Source organism: Triticum urartu, chromosome 5 (assembly GCF_003073215.2).
Source record: "Triticum urartu cultivar G1812 chromosome 5, Tu2.1, whole genome shotgun sequence".
Taxonomy (NCBI): Eukaryota; Viridiplantae; Streptophyta; class Magnoliopsida; order Poales; family Poaceae; genus Triticum; species Triticum urartu.
Genome location: NC_053026.1, coordinates 81,527,154 through 81,553,214, shown reverse-complemented (window position 1 = coordinate 81,553,214; position 26,061 = coordinate 81,527,154).

Sequence of the window (26,061 nt, the reverse complement as noted above, 5' to 3'; positions counted from 1 at the left end):
GAGTAAGTAGTAGTTAAAAGGCATGAGGATTAAGGACTTACAACAGCGGCTTTGACTGGTGTAGTCATGCCCTTCTTCTCGCTGGTGTGACAGTCCTTGAAGATTTCCACAGCATTTGGTTCAGGTACTTTTTGGTCCTTGCGGGCTTTCCTCTGCATTTGGAACAAGTCAATACAGATCTGATAATATGGTACAGCGAAAAGAGTGAAACGGCAGCTAATTACAAGAGCCTTGTAGTGTGCAATATAGCTATGAGATCCTGTTGTCTGTTTGTATTTCACTTTTGTACGGTTGGCCTTGTTCTTTGAACAGTTCACCTACAAGAAGATAGATTTGTGTGGCACATGCGTAAATAGGACTTCAACATGTGATCTGATGACATATATATAACGTACCTGATACTTCGGATCGGACCAGTGTTTAACGAGGCCTCTCCAGTCTTCATCAGATATATTTTCCACTGGAGATGTTTGGGCAAGTTCACTGTTAGCCTTGCTGTCAAAGTGAGTTTTCCTCAGGTTATACCGATACTATCGCAGAGCAGACTTGAAAACATGGGTGCAAGCTTGTCTGGTTGCATCATCTTGGCTACCCAACTTGAACCTCATCTATTGAAAATTATGGGAGTCTCATTATTAGCAACCTAGAAAGTATTGGACAGAGCAAGACGATATTACTAGTTTCCTTACATAACCATACTTCCAGATAAATTGTCGAGGAAGATGTTGAACTGGGTTTCATCTTTGTCATTCATGTACTGAATCCATGTTGGGAGGATACGTACATGACACCTAACAGCAACCGCTGCCTCTGATACTAACTTGGCTGACTCTGTAGCATCACGTGGCCTTTTTAAACCTACCTCAAAACGGATCTCCATTCTTCCTCTAGATTTAGTTAACCTATCAAGCATTATCCCTGATGTTTGTTTCCTCTTGCGCCTAGGCGCTAGTCCAACAACAAACATAGGAAGTGTTAGTGTACATCAAACTGTGACACTACATATAAAGAAACATGCAACTGTAACTTGACTCCAGCAACTACCTTCTTGCTATTGAAGCTCACAAGGTTCATCTGATATTGCCAACTCTTCTTGTGTCAAGAGTGCTTGGGAAGTAGTGTCAGGTGGAAAGGGAGCTTGGGAACGTGCTGCTAGCTCAGTTGACGCACGAGTACGCCGTGCAACTGGTAGTACTGTGGTAGGTGTTGCAAGAACTAGGGCTGTCTCTGCTTGTTTGGTGGCAGCTATTTGTTTCTGTTTGTCTTTTTTTGCAACTCGTGTAGCATGGGATGCCGTATTTGTCGAATTTTCTGCTGGACTTTAACCTTCTATTGCATCATCAGTACCAGCAGAATCTGCAGGATTCATCCGCTTCTCGTTCCCTGCCATTCTGTGTTTCTTCCTCTTTCTCTGTGCCATGTTAAGTCAAGCCGACAATAAAAATGAATAACAATTTAGTTCTTCAGAACAAATTGATGCGTGATGCAGACGAACTGAACTTTGATGTTAGACAACCACATGATAGGAGGATGTAATATGTATGAAAAACAGGATGGAAGAGATAACCAGAACTATGATGTGTAAACTAAGAAGAAGACATTTCACCAAATTAGAAGCAATGCAATGGAAGGTAGACACCATATGAAAGATGCTACAAATATCGCTCTGCCAAGTTAAATAGTTTCTCATCATAAATGGCGTTTAAACAAATGTGAAGTAGTACAAGAAATAAATCATATGCAAGATGCAAACAACATCACACTACCATGTTAGAGGTCTCTCATCATTAGTGCCATTGCATATTCACAACATTGCATATTCACAGCTTATGATGTGTAAACTAAGGAGAAGGCATTTCAACAAATTAGAAGCAATGAAAGCTAGACACCATATGAAAGATGCAACGAATATCACTCTACCAAGTTAAAACTGTCTCGTCATAAGTGCCATTTCAACAAATTAGTAATACAAGCTCGAAAAGAATGTGAGATGTAACCTATATCACACTCCAAAGTCAAACGTGTCTTATGATAAGTGATTGTTGCAGGTTACACAACAGTAGTAATTTGATGTAAGAACATGGTGTGATAGACAGATATTGTATGTTCTAGAAACAGGAACACGTGTCTTATTCAAGTATAATGTGTAAAGTAAGCAGATGGAATTCAACAATATTAGAAGCAATACAAGTTAGACATCACACATAACATGCAACCACATATAACACTGGTGATGCTGCACTAGAGGAGACGTGCTCATCATAAACACAGCTTTGTTGAGTGTCTATGCATGTGTTGTCTTGGAAATCATCTTGGGGGTGTGGAGGAGTAGAAACTGTAGAGGCCCTCTGTTCGGAAGGATCACCTTTATCCGTTGCCTTGCTATCTTCCTTCCGCTTTATTGATTTTGAATTGTCAAGTAAAACCGACAAGAAAAAGCAATAAAATTCTCTCTCCAGAACTCATTCATGCATGATACTGACAATCACTACTTTGATGTAAGGCAAACACATGATACCAGGATGGAATATGTACGAAAAACAGGACGACATGGCATTTTCACAACTGTTTGTGTAAACTAAGCAGAAACCATTCCAGCAAATAAGAAGCAATGCAAGCTAGACACCACATGAAAGATGCAACCAATATGACTCTGCCAAGTTAAAAGCGTCCCATCATAAATGGAATTTCAACAAATTAGAAGTAGCGCATGCTATAAATCATATGAAATATGCAACTAATATCGCACTGCATATACTAAAGGTGTCTCGTCATGTTGATTGATGTGGGATACAAAAAAAACAATAGTTTTATGTAAGGACATGCTTAATAGACAGATGTACTATGTACTAAATACAGGAAGGCATGTCACATTAATAGGTATAATGTATAAGCTAAGCAGACTAGCACATGCAGTTTAACCAGATTGGAAGAATTACAATCTAGACACCATATGCAACATGCAACCACATATCACGCTGCCAAGTTAGAGCAAGCACCTGCGATGCTAGTGTAGGGGAAATGCTGTAATCAACTACAGAGCTACATTCACTATCTTCATCTAGCATTTTTGTTTCTTGAGAATCATGTCTGGAGGCTGACGCTGCATTCTTTAAATGAGGAGTAGTCCCCTTGCCTGCCTGCCTCGTCATAAGTGATTGATGAGGGATACACAAGAACATTAGTTTGATGTAAGAACATGGTTAATACACAGATGTACTAGTATGTACCAAAAACAGAAAGGCATGTCATATTCAAAGGTATAATGTGTAAGCTAAGAGGATGCAATTTAACCAAATTGGAAGCAATACAAGCTAGACATCCGGCTGGAGAGGTGAGCATGATCATCTAGGACCTGAGAGCCTGGTGGGAGGCGGGATGCTTCGCCACCATCGCAGCTTTTTAGTTGGCTTCCAGGTGATGCCTATCTTTGCTGGGCTTGTCACTGGCTCGGCCAGTGCCCTGACTAGCTATTTGTCTTCTAGTGCTCACGAGATGGTGGTTCATGTAAAAAAATATCTTTCCTTATCTTACCGACTTCGGCCTTTCGAATACAAGCTAGACACCATATGGAACATGCAACCACATATGACACCGCGAAGTTAAAGCAAGCACCTGGGATGGTGGTTCATTGCGAGCGAGGTCATCAACTCCAGAGCTACGTTTACCGTCTCCATCTACTGACACTTCACCCATTATAGCCCTGAAACGTGTCTTGCCTACCCGCAGACCAAACTGGAGCGACTTCTCTCTTTTCTTTTTGGCTTCTCTCATGGCAGCAGAGTCTGAAATACCCTTGCATAAAAACACAACAGTGAGAGAAAGGGTGAAGTGTGTGCAGAACTAGTGCACTGTAAAAGTAACAGATAGCAGGTGGCTGAAAAATAAATGACAGGAGACATATGATAGCTCTACAACATTGCATGGCAAACAAAATTAGATTCTACTATGTATGATTTTGTAATATATGAGCACAGGAAATGCAGGAACTCCTCCAGCACACCACCACATGTGGTCATATCTAAGATAACAGTCGATTGAAAATAAATAGGTCAGTCGATTTTTTTAATGAACCGTCCGATCTATAAGGAACGGGCAGATGGCCTTCGTCTACCTTGCGCCAGTCAGTGTTGACGATCTTTCTCGAACCGCCAGCGACCATCGGCCCAAACCCCTGCCTCCGCCGCCCCGCCCTCCCATCGACCCCACACCACCGCCGTGCTTGGCAGCGCCCCCAGGCCATCCCTTTAATCCCGACCGACCTCCAGATCGGGCGCCAGTAGCTCTAGGCCGCACACGCCCCTAAGATAAACACCAAGGCGCTGCTTCCCCGGCGTAATAGGCGTACTAGCGCCTGTTACGCCGGGGAATGCTTCCGTTAATTGGGAATCAAGTGGCCAGAAATTGAAATTCAGGGGGGCGACGGACCTCTAGCTAAGGTGAAATAGTATATGAGGAGAAACCTTGTGCATCGCGAGTTACTAGGAACATCTAGTATCAAGAAGAAGCGGTCAACTAGTGTCTTCTGTGGGATGAATATCGTGCAAGCAGAGACATAAGATTTGCACGAATAAGGGAAGAGGAGTACCTTTTTCGGTTGCCGGTGTGGTCACCTCCACAAGTCGCGCCTATTTTCTTCTTTTCACAGGGGAAACCGATGTTCTGGAGGGTGCAGGCTTGGACAAACCCATGGCCAAATTGTTGACTATGTTGCCGTGGCCGTATGTCGGCGGAGGGGAAGCAGATCCGAGGCGGCGAAGGACGGCGTAGCAGGAACAACTCCGGTGTGGTGGAGGGTGGCGAAGTTGGAGCGGCAGCGGTGAGGCACAGGACGGCGTGGTTGAACTGGCTCGGGTACGGACGGCTCGGCCTCAGCTTCAACTACTAGCCGTGGAGGGCGTTGCGGTTGAGGTTGCGGTGGACGACGACGTCGGGGTATCGGCTCCGGCTTGATGGAGGAGGGCGGCAGTTGATGGGTGGGATGGGGTGGCGGACGGAGGACGCCGGGGTTTCGCGGCTGGTGGAGAGGTAGTTTTGGCGCCCACGGAGTACGAATGGGGAATCGGACGGGTGGGAGGAACCATGTTTCGGTCTGGGACGCGCTTGTTTTTTGCTTTTTTGAACAGAAATGGGACGCGCTTGTTTGAAATTTGGGGAAAGTACAAACTTTGCCCCCCTCTTAAATTTCGGACCTACTGCGGGTCGGGGGTAGGATGGTAATCCCAGGTGTCCCAAATAGTGGGCGGGAGCAATTTCGGCCGCGCGCATGTGTGCTTAGGCGGCCATTGTGTATAAATGTTTTTCGGATGCGGTTGCGTGGCGTCTAGATGAAGCTACAAACCTACCCCGGTTTAGACCTTTGGACGTCGGGTCGGTAGGTTTCACGGGTCAGAGTTATTAGAAAAGTAATTTCCTTGTAATACCAAACATTGGTCTCACGCGGTTTCGGGCGAGTAGAGGCTCTTTTGGCGCTTCGTTCGAAATTTTGAAACACAAGCATTCACGTTTAGAGTACTCCTGAACTATGAGGATTGACCTAAATATACAACGTTATATTTGACCTTGTATGTTTGAAAACCTCATTAAATTATCCGCTTCTTTTTGAAATTTTCACACTTGAAAATCCTATAACTACAATTATTTTGGAAGGGAGGAGCTAAATTTGAATCTATTTTTTACACGACTACATATGCTATTATGTACGAAATCAGAGCAAAGATTGGTGCCCTCATAATTTAGGTATGGTTTACAAATGCCATGATATCAAATTCAAATAATTGAATGGACTTCATGTTGAATTCGATTTTTTTAAACCACCTTAAGTTGAATTCAAATGTATGCTAGTTCATAGGTAGTAGCTATTTATAATGTCCATTGTGTAACTTTCGTTTGTATAATGTGCTTTACACACACAACATGAACTATACTCACGTTTATATTCGATTGCTAAAGCGATGCATTGTCTGGAGTTCAAAATACTAACTATGTGGATCAATTGTGTCGAATAATAACATAGACATGCTCAAATTCGATAGAATCTAGATGTCTGATGGATCAATGACCACTCCTTACGCGAATTGCAAATACCATGATCCCATCCTAATATTTGGATACAATTTATATCTTTAATCAATGTGTAGAGAAGTCTTTTACGTGTAGTTTCACTCTCCATCGGTGGTCTCTCACACATGCTCACACACTCTCTCCCGAGGTGTCTTTCTCGCACACATGCTCTAGATATAACCCTCCCTCCCTCTCGTAACCATTTACAACTGTTTTCACTAACCTTTATCACAAGCACTCTTCCTCTCGCAAACATACACACGCACAATCCTCATCGACCCTTTCTATATACATGGACCTGCCTACGTGTCTCATGTACGCACATTATCTTTACGCCTATCTCTCACGCATTATCTCACACCTCTCTTCCTAATCAACGAGTATGATTCTAGCAGAGCATTCTGTAGGATGCCCCTTAAAGTTAGGTTGGATGAATAGGAATATCAGAGATGAAGGGGTTACCTTAGTCCGAGAACCTAGGGTTACAAATCCTAGCCGTCTTTGTCTGTGGACACAGAGTCCTTCACAATTCTGCTATCTTTGTCTTGTACGACTAGTCATCCATGGGTCTTCCTAAATGCATCACGGGCCGACCAATGTGGCGCAGGACGGAACAGAACGAAGGGTCTCACCTCGACCCACCGGACATCACGCGGTGACACACCCTCTGCCCCCACGCCTCATTATCTTCTCACACCCACACATACCAACACAAACACCACACACATAGAAAATTTCTCCTGGTGCCTCTATTCCCTCCCCCTTGCATATACACACTCAAGGGAATGGAATCTCTTGTCGTGACATCATATTCGTCTCTCTCTCTCTAGACCACTCTCATTTCTCGTGCTATCTCTCCCACGCCCCCCCGTCGGCCCCTCTATCCATGCCTCTCTCGAATACGTAATACACACACATACCTCTCTAGGCCCCGCCAAATGCATCAACTACACATTCACACATGTTACATCACGTACCCCATTGATCTAAAAAGCCCTCTCTTCACATTTATTTCGCATACAAAATTCCTTTTGAATAAAGTGTGGCCAAAAAATTATTTTAGAGTTTCTACATATATACAACATTACAAAATTATATGGAGGAGTACAAACGCTAATTTGCATTGCATGGTGCCCACAATGATATTTATTCTGCACTGTGAATTTGTATATTTTTATACTATACACAAGGTTAGTCATAATAAAGAGAAATGAAGAGCATCTCTCTCCATCGCATACCCCCCTGTACGCCCCTTTCACGAATGCACACAAAACTATCTCCAGGTCCTCTAAAAGTAAGCCCCCAGAAAATTCATGCATGTTTCATCTTTCTCTCGCGATATATGCAATGACGATCATTGTATTTGAAGAGAAAGCACGATACGTACATTGGACTTCAGAATCCACTCATTACGGTCACCATTTACGTTTAGTGGTTATTATGCAGTCACGGGCTGACCGTACAACTCTGTATTTGCTCATGACATGACTAGTTGGCCAGTTAAACGCTCCACGTCGCACCTCTAGGTGTGCATCACATTATCTCACTACCATCGTGCCCACCTGTCGACTTGTATCTACTCTACATCTACACTCTTATAAAATGCATAAAATACACTCTTATAAAAAACAGAGTTGGTGATGATGGTGTGCCTGCCATCCTGTAATATAGGCCGTCCGATTTATATCTGACGGATAGGAAAGAAACTATGGCAATTTTGCAAAAAGGTACCCACACACCTCTCCACATTTGCAAATAAGGCCTTCCCTCGTTCATCCTTTTCTCTCACAAGATAAACAAGTCATACAAATGCATCTTGATGTTACATGCAACGCACGGGCATCTTGCTAGTAAGAATGAAAACAAATGGCAAAAAAATATTTGGACGGTGGTTCGAAGTCATGACCGCGGGCACAGCGGACAAGGTGGCCTTGTATTGGTATGCTGAGCCGTCTGTTTTAAAACACAGGAGCTGGTGTGGTGATTATACACACACGCACGCATGCACACGAACTGCATCCACACAACACTCACACAAACACATGCACCCACGCACGCACGCAACACTCACGCGTACACACGCAGCCATGCATGCACGCACGCAACACTCACACGCACACACGCACGCATGCATGCACACACCAGTACACCACACGACCAACACACACTCTCATGCTCAAGTGCTCAACCTACACGTGCATGCGCACACATCAGGCCCTGACAGACACATACACAACTAGGTGATTCCCGCGCACGGGTTGGAGCCTTGTCACGCCTGCGTAAATTTGTGTTTATCTGACCTTTTGCCTATGCGAACTGACAGGTGGGAACCACAACGAACGTGGTCAATTTAACTAGTCAACATGGCGCCATGCAGACTATTTGGCCAGTCAACAGAGTGCAATCCGATGCTGAGCTGTGAGCAAGTGACCGTATAATCACCGCAAAACGTATATAGTGACCGTAATCAGCTTATTCTGAAGTTCAGTGACCGTATTACGCTTTTCTCTCTATAGGCCCTCCAGAACTACATCTCTACACGTTCTCGCATGTTACATATAACAACTATGCAATACAGCACTACTACTACACTCTAACACAATAAATCATATGTGTTTTTAGTTTTACTAGATATCATATTGTTACTTATAATTATTCAGTTTGCATACATTAAAATTGCCTTTGACATGTATGGCCAGTATCATCTACCACGCGGGAAAAATCCCGCCCTTTCCTGTTTAATCGGGTTTGTATCGATGGATCGTGCGAAACAGTAAAATTATAGTACTATACAGTACAAGTGACAGTTCACTGGGCCGTCGTGTCGTCTACTCCTCCGTCGTAAGAGTGGAGCGCTCGCTTTCATAAATCTTCTAGTCCCTTTCGCCGACATGTGGGACATCAAGCTACCGGGTCCACGTGCCATACCGGAATATAGTGCAGAGCAGCCGAGGTGAAGCACCCCAGTCATGGAGCCGGCGTAGTAATGAGCAATGAGGCATCAAATCACAAAGCTGCACCTTTCCCGCAGTTAAGTTGGAGGGACGAAGCAACCATCATTTCACTCGTTGCTAAATCCTCTTCTCCCTCATCTTCTTCAACTTAACCATGTGTTGCTTCTGCCGTTGTTCTACCTCATGTGGGCCGCGGATCGGCTTGGTAAAGCACTGACACGTGGGACCGCATGTTAGCAAACCGCCAGGACAACGTCCTCCGAAAATAAGAAACCTCCCCCGCCATCCGCGCGGCAAAATCACCTCCTTTTTACTAATCTCGATTCTATAATTTTTTAGATCAATATAATTGAGATTTGTATAGATAGCACACAAGAGCAAAACCAAGTGGTATGGTTAAGGGCATCCACAATGTGTAGCCAAATGTGAAAATAGCTTTTGGCATCATGGGAACCATTGTGGACGGTGTTGCCAAAGCCAAAAAGATGGAACCGAAGCTCCCTTATTGATTGATTGAAGGAATAGAAAAATGCAACGTCTCTCCTCTTTCTCCCATGCTTGGACGCATGTAGTACAGTATAGAGCACAGAGTCTACTCCCCTGTCCCTTCTATCACAAATCACAAAGCAGTGAGGCGTCAAATTACAAAAGCACAGATGAAGCAACCATCATTTCACTCTTCGCTGACTCCGCTTCTCCCTTGTCTTCTTCGAGAAGCCATCTCACCGCATTAGTTATAGTAGTACTAGTAAAGGACTTCTGAAAGTGCAACTATCCCTAGGTGGTTTTGGTAATTCATAACAACATATAGCTCATTGAGCTAATGCTATTCCAAGATGACTATTTCAGGAAAGCTCAATGATTGGCATGGCATGGATGTGAAAGTGGAACCCTCAAAATGCTAAGGACAAAGGATTGGCTCAAGCTCAAAAGCTCAAGACTCTTCATTTTATATTTTAGTGATCCAAGATCACACTAAGTCTTTAGGAAAAGCCAATACTATCAAGGAGGGATGAGGTGTTACTTAATGAGCCTCTTGCTTCATGTGCTTAGTGATATGCTCCAAAACCCTCAACTACTTTCCCATATCCACATATGACCTAAACCCTAAGCCAAACTCGGTCCTACCGATTCTTTCTATCCGGCGCCACCGAGTTTCACTTGTCATAAGCCACTGCCAAACCCTAGCAATTCGGTTATACCGATAGGGATCTCGGTCTCACCGAGATGGGATTGCAAACTCTCTGTTTCCTTTTCGTAACTTTTTGGTCTCACCGAAAGAGCGGATCGGTCCCACCGAGGTTGCAATGTAAACTCAGCGTTTCCTTTTTGTAACTTTTCGGTCTCACCGAAAGAGCAAATCGGTCCCACCGAGTTTGCCTGACCAACTCTCTGGTTAGCTAATTACCAAAATCGGTATCACCGAGTTTGTGTAATCGGTCTCACCAAGATTACGTTATGCCCAAACCCTAACCATATCGGTCCTACCGAGTTGCATGTCAGTCCCACCGAAAATCTCTAACGGTCACTAGGTTTACCTTTTCGGTCCGACCGAGCTTGTTGATTCGGTCCCACCGAGATTGGAAAACTGTGTGTAACGGTTGGATTTTGTGTGGAGGCTATATATATCCCTCCACCTCCTCTTCATTCGCAGAGAGAGCCATTAGAACACATACACAATTCCCACACATATGTTCTGAGAGAGAACCACCTACTCATGTGTTGAGACCAAGATATTCCATTCCTACCATATGAATCTTGATCTCTAGCCTTCCCCAAGTTGCTTTCCACTCAAATCTTCTTTCCACAAAATCCAAATCCTATGAGAGAGAGTTGAGTGTTGGGGAGACTATCATTTGAAGCACAAGAGCAAGGAGTTCATTACCTACACACCATTTGTTACTTCTTGAAGAGTGGTGTCTCCTAGATTGGCTAGGTGTCACTTGGGAGCCTCCGACAAGATTGTGGAGTTGAACCAAGGAGTTTGTAAGGGCAAGGAGATCGCCTACTTCGTGAAGATCTACCGCTAGTGAGGCAAGTCCTTCGTGGGCGATGGCCATGGTGGGATAGACAAGGTTGCTTCTTCATGGACCCTTCGTAGGTGGTTGCTTCTTCGTGGACCCTTCGTGGTTGGAGCCCTCCGTGGACTCGCGCAACCATTACCCTTTGTGGGTGGAGCCCTCCGTGGACTCACGCAACCGTTACCCTTCGTGGGTTGAAGTCTCATCAACGTGGATGTAGGATAGCACCACTATCCGAACCAGGGAAAACATCCGTGTCTCCAATTGTTGAATTCTCAAACCCTTCCCCTTTTACATTCTTGCAAGTTGCATGCTTTACTTTCGCTGCCAATACTCTTTGCATGCTTGCTGAATTTGATGTGATGATTGCTTGACTTGTCCTACAATTATCTAAATCTGCCAGAACTAAAATTGGGAAAAGGTTAAGTTTTTATTTGGTCAAGTAGTCTAATCACCCCTCTAGACATACTTTCGTCTACAAGTGGTATCAGAGGCTTTGGTCTCCATTTGCTTGATCTCCATAGCTTTTGGTGGTCATAGCCTTGGTTTCACAACCTAGGAGAGTATGGCGTCTAGCGAGGGAAATTATCACCGTAGAGGTCCTTACTTTGATGGTACTAATTTTGCTAGTTGGAAGCATAAAATGAAAATGCATATTCTTGGACATAACCCCGCCGTTTGGGCTATTGTGTGTGTTGGTTTGCAAGGTGACTTCTTTGATGGGAGAGAACCAAACCGTGAAGCTACCGCGGATGAGTTGAAGATGTTGCAATACAATGCTCAAGCTTGTGATATTCTCTTCAACGGATTGTGCCCCGAAGAATTCAACAAAATCAGCCGTCTTGAGAATGCAAAGGAAATTTGGGACACTTTGATTGATATGCACGAAGGTACCGACTCCGTCAAGGAATCCAAGTTGGATGTGCTTCAAAGTCAACTTGACAAGTTCAAAATGAAGGATGGTGAAAGGTGTCGCTGAAATGTACTCTAGGCTTGCTCTCATCACAAATGAGATTGCCGGCTTAGGAAGTGAAGAGATGACCGATAGATTCATCATCAAGAAGATTCTAAGAGCCTTGGATGGAAAATATGATACCGTGTGCACATTGATCCAAATGATGCCCAATTACAAAGATCTCAAGCCAACGGAGGTGATTGGAAGAATTGTTGCTCATGAGATGTCACTTAAGGATAAAGAGGAACTTCACAACAAATCAAGTGGTGCCTATAAAGCCTCATGTGAAGCCCCTACATCATCAAGTGAGAAACAAAACTTCAATGAAGAATTGAGCTTAATGGTGAAGAACTTCAACAAGTTCTACAAGAGTAGAAGCAAAGATAGAAGCTTCAAGTCAAGGTCCTATAATGACAAAAGATCTTCTAGTCGAGAGCGAAACTGCTACAGTTGTGGAAGACCCGAACACTATTCCAATGAGTGTACGGCTCCCTACAAGAGAAGAGAAGATTCTCCAAAAAGAAGAAGCAAAGAATCACCACCAAGAGAGAGAAGGAGTAGAGATGATCGTTATGAACGAAGATACTCACGGAGAAGCAAGGATTCGGAAAGGAAGGAAAAATCATAAAGGAGCTACACAAAACAAAGACATCAAGCTCATGTTGGTGAATGGGTATCCGGCTCCGACTCTAACAGCCACTCCGAGAGAAGTTATCACTCCGACTCCGAAGATACTCAAGATGAAGGTGTTGCCGGTCTAGCACTTGTGTCAACCAACTCCTACGACATATTTGACTCACCAAATGAAGGAATTGGAAGATGCTTCATGGCCAAAGATCCTAAGGTAACACACCCCGAGTATGTTGATTTCAATAGTGATGAAGATAACTTGTTAGGTGATGATTTGCTTATTGACAACTCTAGTGATGAATACTATGATGAAACGTCAATTAATCATGCTAATGAAGATAAAACGAATGACAATGATAAGGAGAAGATTGAGGCTCTAACTAAAGAACTAAACACTCTTAAGTTAGCTCATGAAACTATCTTCGAAGATCATCGAGAACTTTTAAGAGCTCATGAGAAATTACGCTTTGAAAAGCTCAATCTTGAGCAAGAGCATGAGTTCTTAAAAGCAATCAATGATGATCTCCGCAAGAAAAGTTCTTCTTACATTGCCAAGCGCTTACTCTTATCCACTTACATGCCTCAAGTCAAGTCTAGTAACAAGAACAAGAAAGATTCCTCCTCTAGCAGTAACAATGATCATGCTAAATCCAATATTGTTGCTTCTAGTAGTTCTCTTGATTCCACTAATGATTCTCTTAGCCAAGTTACACTTGAGCAAGAAAATAGCTTATTGAAGGGAATTATAGAGAAAGGAGTGTACAAAAGCCTTGCCGGGAGTAAGCAATTCGAGGAAATTGTGCGCAAGCAAGGAATGCACCGGAAGAATCAAGGTGTTGGTTTTGAACGAAAGTTCAATGCCAATGGAGTTGAGTGGGAAGAAGATCAATACCCCAAGACAAAGTTTGTTCCTCAACAAGAGAAGTATGATACTTCTTTCAAGGGGACACAAGCTCAAGATGATCTTCCACCACAAGACTACAAGCAAAAAGGCAAGGACAAGCTTCAAGAGGAAATTGATGCATTTGAAGAAGCTCCTGAGACCTTAGTCAAGTGGATTCCCAAGACTACTTCAAGTTCCACTTCATCAAGTACGACTACAACTCCAAGGATTCCCATCAAGATGGTGTGGATCCAAAAGAAGAAGAACTAGAGAGTTCTTGAGGGTGACTCCGCCAACATACTTCACTCTTATCATTTTGGCAAGAACAAGTGCAATCAACTTCCACATCTTGCACTAGTTCAAGGAGTCACAAACCCTCTTGTTGGTAAGACAAGGAACAAGGTAACCTAAAAGTTTTCATGGACATCATCTTGTGTGTGCATCACTCTATGTCTATGGATATCCTTGTTTGTTCCTTGTGGGACTAACCCATGTAGGTATTGAAAGTGCAATTCACTCAAATGGATAGCTCCAAGTGATCTACATCAACATTGAGCATCCACATCTTCAACATCTACATGAAGTCATCATCGACAAAACCCGAGGTTAGTTCATCCCTCTAAGGGGGGATATCACATCTAGGGGGAGCTTTACTCTAAGACTTGAGCTAAAGCAACTCTAAAGGTGTGAACACAACAATGCTTTATTTAAAAGTGGTAACCCCACTTGAGCTTAAACGATGAGTATGACCTATGATCAAGTGTTCTCACTTGACCCCTAAGTCAATATACTCATATATAGATGACCTTGTCATCGCAAATTGCTTGATAGATGCTAGAATTGGTTGTGCATGCCTTGTCACATATTTCATTTGCCATCTTATTGTGTGAGCATGCTGGTTGCATATTTTACTCATTCGAGGACATCCACTTGTTGTTTTGACTGTTTGGTTTTATTTCCTTTTGCCAAGTGGATGGACAAGAATGCCTAAGAACCTCCTCTAGCTATCTATGCTTTTCTCGTCTCAAACTCTATTCATGCTACATCACAAAATTTGATCAAGTCAGATTCGAACCACTCTGTGTGAGGAGCGCTCGGAGTCCCCGATTCATCATAGACTTAAACTTCCAAAACCTCTTTATGATTCTCGGTCTGACCGATACCCTACTTTCGGTCCTACCGAGATCATTAAGTTAATCTAGGTTTTTGATCTCGGTGCAACCGATTTGAACCATTCGGTCACACCGAGTTCTTCCACTCGGTCACACCGACAGGGTCGGGCTATATATAGTCACGGGCAAAAATTTGGAAATTTCTCCGAACCCCTTCGCCCGCGCGATAGCCTGCTCTGCCAACTTGGTCTCCGGATCGTCTCCTCGCCGCCAGCCGCCTCCAGTCGCTGGTCTCCGTCACCGTCAACGGAAATTCAACCCTGCCGTTGCCGCCGTAGCGAGTCTCCGCCGAACTAGGGTATGGACTCGATCTTTGTGCTATTCCCCAATCCGATTCTTAGCACATTGTGATCATCATGATTCTTGCCACGTTTGTTAAACTTCTATCCAGTCAATGAACTCGTAGATTAGGTTTAATTCGAAAATTTTAGGGTTAGGTTTCCGCCGAAACCATCTCAGACCCATCGACTTGAAAAACTCGGTCCCACCGATTTGGCTTATGCCATTGCACAAGTGAGACTCGGTCTGACCGAGAATTACTTATCGGTGTGACCGATTTTGGAACTCTGTGAAACCCTAGCAGTCTCGGTGCCACCGAACTGTGACTCGGTCTAACCGAGTTCACTAGTTTAGGTGCCAAAACTGCTTCGGTATCACCGAGTTTAGAAATCGGTAGATCCGAGATGCTTTCAGTGGGAAACTAAAACTAAGTTTTTGAATTATTCTTTTGCAAAAATCTCTGCATTTTGTGATGCTTATCCACTCTATCTCATCTATAACCTATTCACAGGGTCAGCAGTTAGAGTTTGCATCATGTCAGACCAAAGTGATAGCCAGAGCATGTCAGAACATCCAGTGCAGATGAGTGAGGGCACTAGTCCCTCAAGTTCTTCAGATGAAGGCAGCAGGAGCGCCCCTAGCAATCTGCCAAAAGCTGCCACAAGACAAAGGAAGAAGAGAACCTCAGAATCAGAGGATGAGGACTATGTGGCAGAAGAGGAAGCAACTTCAAAGAGAGTAGTGCTCGAGAAGGAACATGGCTCAGCTCAAGGCATAAAGCCAGGATTGAAAATCAAAAGGCCAGTAGGTAGGCAGCCTATGCCAAAGGCCAGAGCCTGAACTCAGATTCCTGAAAAGCCTGCAACCATAGAGCCATTTGCTGCTGAAGGAAAGAAAAGGAAGGAAAGGGTCAAGAAGACCGTAGCCAGAGTGCTTGGAAAGGCGTCCATCATGGAAGAAGAGGAAGAAGAAGAGGTTGCTGCACCAGCACCTAAGGCACCCAAGCTAATGGGTGATGCTATCAAATCAGGGGCTACTGCATCTAAGCCCAAGGAAGCACCCAAGGCTGCATCAAAGGTCAAGACAGCTCCAAAGAAAAATACGAGGAGCATACCTGCAACTAAAAAGAACAAGGCCCCAGTGCCTGAAGCTGCTAAAGAAGATGATGAAGAGCATGTTCTGAGAAAGCTCAAGCCCAAGATCCCAGACCACAATGATGCTCATCCTGTGGCTGAGGACATGAAGCTCAGAAGAGACTCAGGGCTGACGAAGTGGAGAGAAGCAGATCCGTATGCTTCAAGGAGAAGAACTGCTGTTGATTGCAGGTTTCACACTAAGGAACATCAGGACTTCTATGAGACAGTTTTGTTGGACAAGAAGCCCATAGTTTGTGACATGAGATGGGTTGATTGGGAGTACATCAAGGACAATGAAGAGCACTATCCTGGAGTGCAAGACAGCTTCAATGCTTGTGGAGTAGCAGACTTTGTTGGGCAGAAGCTCACAAAGTGGAACGAGGAACTTATTATGCAATTCTACTCCACGGCACACTTCTATCCAGATGGTAGGATAACTTGGATGTCTGAAGGTACGAGGTACCAATCTACAGTTGCTGAATGGGCTCAGCTGATCAATGCCCCAGAAGAGCAGGAAGATGACTTGGATGTATATGCCAATAAGAAGATGGACCACAACTCTATGTCCAACATGTACAAGGAAATTCCAAATGAAGCACTTGATACTTTCAAGTTTGGCTCAGTGCATTATCTTCTGTCAGGGCTGCCAACTATCAACTGGATCCTTAGGCACACCTTGTTGCCTAAGTCAGGTGATCACAAGATGATCAGAGGCCATGCGATCAATTTGCTTCATATATTTGATGTGCCACAGAAGTTCAAAGTGATGAGCCTCATGGTAGAGACCATTAAGAGGACAACAGCTGATCAAAAGAGGAGCTGTGGATATGCCCCACAAATTCAGGAGTTAATCAACTCCAAGATGGGCACAGACATATACTTATTGGACAAGGAACACCTGCCCATCCGTCCAGATTTTGAAGATAATCAAGTTGTCATGAATGAGAATGAACCATCATCTGCACAAGCACAAGCAAAGAAGGAGAAGGCAAGGAAGGAGAAAGCTGCCAAGATGCCAACTCAAGAGGAGGCATCTGAGTATTTCTTGAAAACCAAACAAGAGCAGCTTGGTTACTTGATTGCATCCACCCTGCGGATTGAGCAAGGACTAGCCACCCTAACTCAGAACCAGGCAAGCTTAGAGAGGATCATGGAACAAAAGTTCTATGACTTGGATGTCAAAGTGACAGAGATTCAGACTGCAGTGGAGCAGCTCCAGGATGACATGCAGGAGAGGAGAGGCAAGACTACAACTGATGCCTTTGCTAGGGTGCCACGAGGTCCGAGGTCGTCTGCAGTGCTAGTTGCTGACCCCAGAGCCACCACGTCTGCACCAGCTACAGCCTCAGTTCCACCAGCTCCAGCGTCCACTTCAGCCTCGACTCCAACCATGTCTACAGAAGGCTTCGTCCTTGGAGTGCTCCGGACTCCACCACCACCTGAAGATCAAGCCTGAGTGTCGACTTAGCACTATGCATTTTCTAGGAACTTTTTGGTAACTTGTTGCCAAAGGGGGAGAAAATGTATAGATCATAGGCTTCGAGAGAGAGTGTTGCTTTTATTCTCTCTTGTTTTATTTGGTGGTTTTTCGAACTTTGTTTGCTTTTGTGTGAGATACTATGTCATTGCTCGTGAGACATTGATGATCATGTGTTTGATCATAAGCTACACTTAATGTTTGCTTAATATTATCATCTTATCTATCTTATGTGATCATTCACTATTCTTGGTGATGAGTGCATGTATTTCATTCTTATCATTTTAAGCGCTCCACCAAGATGTATGTGACATGGAAGAGTAACCCATGACTCTAACTCTTTGTGCATTTGTAGTCCAAAGCAAATTTTAAATATGCACAAATTTAGGGGGAGCTCTTACTTATCACATACTTCTCAAAGCGACGATATATTTCATGCTTATTATCATTTGTCGAAGCTTTGATCTATATGTTGTCATCAATTACCAAAAAGGGGAGATTGAAAGTGCAACTATCCCTAGGTGGTTTTGGTAATTCATAACAACATATAGCTCATTGAGCTAATGCTATTCCAAGATGATTATTTCAGGAAAGCTCAATGATTGGCATGGCATGGATGTGAAAGTGGAACCCTCAAAATGCTAAGGACAAAGGATTGGCTCAAGCTCAAAAGCTCAAGACTCTTCATTTTATATTTTAGTGATCCAAGATCACATTGAGTCTTTAGGAAAAGCCAATACTATCAAGGAGGGATGAGGTGTTGCTTAATGAGCCTCTTGCTTCATGTGCTTAGTGATATGCTCCAAAACCCTCAACTACTTTCCCATATCCACATATGACCTAAACCCTAAGCCAAACTCGGTCCTACCGATTCTTTCTATCCGGCGCCACCGAGTTTCACTTGTCATAAGCCACTGCCAAACCCTAAGCCGAATTCGGTCTCTACCGATAGGGATCTCGGTCTCACCGGAGATGGGATTGCAAACTCTCTGTTTCCCTTTCGTAACTTTTCGGTCTCACCGAAAGAGCGGATCGGTCCCACCGAGATTGCAATGTAAATTCAGTGTTTCCTTTTTGTAACTTTTCGGTCTCACCGGAAAGAGCAAATCGGGCCACCGAGTTTGCCTGACCAACTCTCTGGTTAGCTAAACCAAAATCTCTCACCGAGTTTGTGTAATCTCTCACCGACATTACGTTATGCCCAAACCCTAACATATCGGTTACCGGTTGCATGTCAGTCCCACCGAAATCTCTAACGGTCACTAGGTTTACCTTTTCGGTCCGACCGAGTTTGTTGATTCGGTCCCACCGAGATTGGAAAACTGTGTGTACGGTTGGATTTTGTGTGGAGGCTATATATACCCCTCCACCTCCTCTTCATTCAGTGGAGAGAGCCATCAGAACACATACACAATTCCAACTCATATGTTCTGAGAGAGAACTACCTACTCATGTGTTGAGGACAAGATATTCCATTCCTACCATATGAATCTTGATCCTCTAGCTTTCCCCAAGTTGCTTTCCACTCAAACCTTCTTTCCACCAAATCCAAATCCTATGAGAGAGAGTTGAGTGTTGGGGAGACTATCATTTGAAGCACAAGAGCAAGGAGTTCATTACCTACACACCATTTGTTACTTCTTGGAGAGTGGTGTCTCCTAGATTGGCTAGGTGTCACTTGGGAGCCTCCGACAAGATTGTGGAGTTGAACCAAGGAGTTTGTAAGGGCAAGGAGATCGCCTGCTTCGTGAAGATCTACCGCTAGTGAGGCAAGTCCTTCGTGGGCGATGGCCATGGTGGGATAGACAAGGTTGCTTCTTCGTGGACCCTTCGTGGGTGGTTGCTTCTTCGTGGACCCTTCGTGGGTGGAGCCCTCCGTGGACTCGCGCAACCATTACCCTTCGTGGGTGGAGCCCTCCGTGGACTCGCGCAACCGTTACCCTTCATGGGTTGAAGTCTCCATCAACTTGGATGTAGGATAGCACCACCTATCCGAACCACGGGAAAAACATCCGTGTCTCCAATTGCATTTGAATTCTCCAAACCCTTCCCTTTACATTCTTGCAAGTTGCATGCTTTACTTTTTGCTACCAATATACTCTTTGCATGCTTGCTTGAATTGTGTGATGATTGCTTGACTTGTCCTACAATAGCTAAAATCTGCCAAGAACTAAAATTGGGAAAAGGTTAAGTTTTTATTTGGTCAAGTAGTCTAATCACCCCCCGTCTAGACATACTTTCGATCCTACAACTTCCTGGATGCAAATAAGGCAGTTGTCTCGGCTTGCAGGCGGCACTTGCGAACGACTTACCGTGGTCTCCCTCAATGGTGTTCTCCGTCGAATGCACTTCGCCAAACCACCAAAAAAAATATCGTTGACGTCACCGCAATGGGGAAGGAAGTCAAATATAGTTACTCGTACTACCTACATTTTTTTGTACACAAGGCCAGTATATCAAAATTACAATTTGCAAAGGGCCACTAACAATAATTGAGGCAAAATTGATGGGGTTAGCAACCAAGGACATTAATATCCCGTGCATGCATGCGGAAGTGAGAAGGTTGGTTTGCATGGCCGTGCATTAATCAAGCGATGAGGAGTGAGATGGTTAGCTCTTTGGTCTTTGGAGAAAAAAATACGCATTAATTGACACATGAAACGAGGATTTGTATTAATTAAATCCCGCGAAGGAAAACCCCGCCTTTCTTTTTTAACACTAGTACTCCTAGTACGTACGTACTTATCCTGTTTGGGTCTAGGCCTTGCATTGCCAAACTTCGCCACAAATTTTTTCCAAGCTTGCCTAAAGTTTTCAAAATGAGGAGGTACACTTGCGCACGGCTATCGTGGTTGCACCGCACCCTCACACGGTCGCTCCTGCACGCCGCGGTCGCACCGCACCCTCACACGGTCGCTCCTGCACGCCGCAAACCCAACCAAGGGAACGCACCCTCACTGACACGTGCTGTCGCATGGGAACACACTAAACTCAGCCATCCTATCACTGACACATAATTTTCGTTCATAGAGTATGTTTATCCAACCGCATGTTGGGGAGTATCCGTACGGCCCGTGCGGTGGTCTGTTGGGGAAGAAGAAGAGGTGAGGAAGAAGGAAAGGAGGGTTAGGAGACGTAGGATATTCATCCAACCGCCTGAAATGGTAGACTGACCCAAGTCAGGCGACTTGCATAACAAATATATGTTTTTACACAGCAAAAGATCCATAAAAACAACAACATAAAGAAAAACTATCACTGCTCGCGGAAAGAGACGACCTCGTCATCTTTTGCTGCCGGCGCGAACCAGCTGTCGCTGCCGACGTGTGTCTCCGCACCATGGTTGTCCTCGGCCTCCAGCTACTCGTTCAAGCGGAGCGTGCGGGCGCTCTGCACGGACGAGAGCACAACCCGGTTCAAGTAGAGGACCTCCGGTTCCGCCTGCAGGAGGGCCTCGATGGCAGCGACATCCGCGCGCTCCACGTCGAGTCGAGCCACCGCCGCTCGGTTCAAGTCCAGGACGTCCGGTTCCACCTGCAGGAGGGCGTCGATGAGAGTGGCATCCGCGCGCTCTGCGTCGAGTCGAGCCTCTGCCGCCCGGTTCCGCCTGCAGGAGGGCCTCGATGGCAGCGGCATCCGCGCGCTCCGCCTCAAGTTGAGCCTCCGCCGCCCGGTTCACATCCACGACATCCGGTTCCGCCTACAGGAGAGCCTCGATGGCAGCGGCATGCGCGCGCTCCACGTCGAGTTGAGCCTCTGCCTCCCGGTCCTCCTTTAGTATCGCCATGTTGAACCGCTGGTCCGCCTGCACCATGGGGGACTCGGACGCCGGCACGAAGTCGACGTCCATCGTCTCATACCCATCGGGGGCCTTCTGCGCCGCGACCTCCACCATGAACATTGGATTGGCTTCCTCCTCCTCGTAGCTTGGCTCCAGAGAACTCGGGGATTGGCCCGCCGCAAAGCGAGCTTGCGAATGGAGGTCTGTGGCGCCGACCGCCGCCGCGATTTCTGCGCGGCGCTCTGGCGTCAGCATCTTGTAGTAAGTGATCTTGAGGCGCACCATGGCTTTCCGGCGAACTAGGGGACGCTTGATGCGGGCTAGGGGATCGAAAGGTGGGGGAATGGGCTGGAGATTTGGTGTGGTTTTAGGGCAGTGGCTGGCGTAGGCCGAGCAGCGAAGGTTCTGGTGTGAATAGTGGTTCCGGTGACGACCGGTCAATCGGTTTTGACTGTACATCGCTCTTGTCACGTTCACGTTGCAGCCCGGCATGCTGGACCCTCCATGTCGCTCACCGAATGGAACGCGCTTCGTCTTGCGTTTTCGCTCGCTTGTGGGACCGCAGTTGAGAGCAAACCGACGTCCCTCCCCCTCCCCTGCCCGCGTCATTTATTATACCACCACTCCCTCCGTTTTATGCAGAGTAAATAAAAACAAAGGGAGTATACTACGGATGAGGATTCCCTGACGTGGCCGAACCCATTGACTAACTGACATGCAGGGCCTAGCAAGCATGGGGTCCGCCTGTAAGTGACCGAAAGGGAGGGTAAGGCAGGGATACCTACGTCATAGGATCCACTTCCACTATACTACTTTGACCAAATGTTAGAGTAATAATATATGACATGCAACTTACACAAATGTTAGAGTAATAATACTCCTATATGACATGCAACTTACACAAAGCATACAGGGTCTAATGCGTTTTTCAAGGCTAACTTTGACCAAATGTTAGAGTAATAATATATGACGTGCAACTTACACAAAGGATACGGTCAAATTCGTATGTGAAAGGAGTTTCCAATGATATATTTTTCACATTATACGTGTCATGTACTATTAATCTTGTCAGTAGTCAAATTGGAAACCATCTCGAGTACAAATCTAGGACTACGTACGAATCTAACAATATTGATTGGCATTGTTGAATGTTGATTCCTTTTTGATCAAAGTAGATATACTTTGACTACACATAAAACTTATATGTAAACTAGAAAGGATAGGAGGGAGTATATTGTACGTTCAAAAACGAAACGAACATTGAATACCCTTTATATATGATTTGCTGATGCTATGATCACCGGTTCAAAATTTTGAATCCGCCTTAGGTATCACGTGCCCCCACTCGTTCCCTCTCGATTTCATCTCGGGGTATGAAGATCTATTGAAAGAGGACTAGGGTGGGTACATGCGAATGATACTCGGCGGAATGTTGAAATGAGGCATGCGGGAGGATGGACTCGACTGGAGGGCGACATGATCGATGGAGAAGAGGGTTGGAGAGGAATGAGAAATAAGCAAACGCCACATGATTATACTTGAACGACTCAAATAAACAATAAGTTGTCTAGCTTGTCCTACACAGTGAAAGGCCAAATGCGCAACGCAGAGCACTGATGCTCGAATATGGCCGGGAAAACAGGGAAACCGACATGTGGGGCACACCCGTCGGGACGATGTAGCGCAGACTAGTCCAATGGAGGAGCTGGCCCACGACCTCCTTGCCACCGACAACCGTTCATGTGGGTCGTTGGGGCCAACAACAGGGCATAGCTCCAGCACCACCTCTGGACACGGCGACCTCAGTGAGCGACACGCTCATATCATCGCTAGACACGGTTGGTTTCAGTTTGCCAAGGGTGGCGTTAGTGTTGTGGCACGACCAATAGTATGTTTGGTTTGTGCCCAAGGTTGCCCCATCAAAGGATTGGGTAGCCAAAATTTTGGTTGAGGTATTAGTTGCCCATGATTTGGCCGACATTGGCAAGAAAAATGAACTTGAGTTGGCTAGAGTTCTTTGGCATGCCAAAGAAATGGCAACCGTCCAAACAAAGACCAATCTTTGGGTCATGACCAAAATTTTGGTTGAGGTATTGGTTGCCCATGATTTGGCCGACATTGGCAAGAAAAATGAACTAGAGTTTTCTAGAGTTCATTGGCATGCCAAAAAAATGGCAACCATCCAAACAAAGACCAATCTTTTGGTCATGACCAAAATTTTGGCAAGGTGCACTTTGACCACAATCCAAACACACCCCAACACCCAGCTCGTCGAGGATGCACGGGGCGCTGTGACGCGTCCGCGGAGTGGTGTAGCGCGGCCAACTACATCCTCTGGACCCGAGACCATGCCGGGTCGTCTTGCTTTTCCAATGACATGCGGGGATCGCATGTGAGCAAAGGGCATCTCCAACGTTGCCACGACCGTAGCTGACTACCCTGGCACACCAAAACCCTCGTCCCTCGTGCCGTCGCGCGGTGTGTTCCCAGCCGGCGCCAGCTGCCTGCATTCATGCCGTCCGTTCGTATGTTATCATTAAGAGGCTCGGTGCCCGCGGAACCAACTCCGACGACTTAATGACGCACCCGGACGCTTGGCCTCACCGAAATGCGCTACTTAAAGTGGCAATGCCCAGCTAACCTCCACACCATAGCGCATCGTCCTCCTACCTGGAACCACATCCGCCGTGACCGCAAGCGCGAACGCTCTGCGGGAGAGCTTGTCATCGGGGATGGAGCTCGAGGTCGCCGCCCTCGCTCAAGTCGCCGCACAAGCGGTGGCCACGCTGGCGGCCGACGACGGGAGCACTGTCAGCCACGCGTCCTACTTGCCGCCATCCAACGTCCGGCACCGCTGAGGTCGAGGACTCCTCCGAGGATGAGTAGGGCATGGGAGGCGACAGGGCATGGTGTGCCAACTGGCCGGTCCGTCTCCCGTGTTCTACTTTTCCTCGCCGGAGACCGCACCTTCACTTCACGGGTCTTGAACCCTGCCCCCGTACATGGAGATCACAGATGGAGGACGTCGGTCGCCGCCGTAGAATAGGTTTAGGGTCGGGTTTCTTTTATTTTTTGTCCTATAAAATTTCGAAATGTAATGAAAATCTGCCGTGTTTGCATTAATCTCGGCCGGTGTATATGAACTTTCACAATAATATACATATTGTAGGAGTACTAGCAAGATGCCCGTGCGTTGCATGGAAGATCAAGATCTTGTGGGAGAAAAGGATGAACGAGGGAAAGCCTTATCTGCAAACGTGGAGAGGAGTGCGGGTAAATTGTCATAGTTTCCTTCCTATCCGTTAGATATAGATCCGACGACCTATATTGCAGGATCGGACACATCTTTCTACATCTACGGGAACATACGAAAGGGTTAACGTAAATTGCCTCTCTCTCTCCTCCCCTGATTTTCATGGTGGTGGGCCCCTCCCTCCCCCCAATCTACAATCAACAGCTCACACGTTTCACATTGCGTTAATTACGTAACTGGGATTACGTAGGTGTAGCATTACTCGTCCTAAAATACCCAACTAAGACAACCTCCCAGCATATCGCGCGGGAAAAGACCCGGCCGCGCCGTTTTAGTCGGGATTACCGGATTACTAGTAGTAGTATCGATGGATCGCGCGAAGCAACATATTTTTTTAGGGGGCAAAGCACCTAGTTTAAAAGGAAAAAATGCGGTACACTCATAGCTCTCCTGTCGCGGTCGCATAGCAACCCACACACGTTCGGTCCTGCACACGGCTCACGCAAACGGAAAATGCTTCAGCTTGCCTCTTCACTGACACATGGGACTACACTTGGAGAAACTGACCATGCGCCAAACTCCCCCCGCCCACCGCGCGAAAATCCTCCCCCCACACACCCAAAAATTCCCCCCAAATCCGATTCAACTGCCCTTCGACCAACTAGCCAATAATATTCCCCAAACCCCCTCCCCCCTGTCCCCCTCCACTCCATTCGCTCCGCCAAAGATGCCCTCCCCGCCGTGCCGATACGTCGGCGCCGCGGTTCGGCGATCCTCTCGCTCCCACAGTACGCTCTCGTAGACTGCCGTCCTCTAGCCGCGCTGCCACCTCTGGCTACATTCTTGTCGAGGCGCATGGCGGTCAGCGCCGCCACCGCTGGCGACGTTCGTGTGGAGAAGCATGGCGGACAGCTTCTCCCACGGTACACGCATTCTAGACTGAGGCCCCGTTCATGTCGGTGTAGCGCTGAATGTTAGCTGATAGACGCTGTTAATCTCACTGTTTGCCGAAGTAGTTTACTGTCAATATGCTCTGCTTAAGAAGCTTCCTTGCCCTATTCTGCACTCAATCTGCTTAGCTGAGATGGCATGCCAAGGCCGATTAGTTGCTAAAATATCCTGCCATATATTTATTGTGACGTAGATTGCCATGGTCTAGTAGCCAATCTGTTAGCTGAAATAGCTCTACACCGTTTTATACTCGATCTTTGTTGCTGCGATGGCCTTCGATAGTTCGATGGCTGTGTGCTCGGCCTCATTGACTGCTGAAACAGCCTGCCATAATTTGGCACTCAAATATGTTGGCTGAATTAGCTTTACATATATTTTGTTACTTAGATCTGCTCGTCCAAATATCTTGCCATAGGTTTAGACATCGACCTAGGTATTTTTTTCTGGACTTCATAAAAAAGCACATATGTTTTTCCTGTAATATCTAGTAGAAGAACTAATTTGAA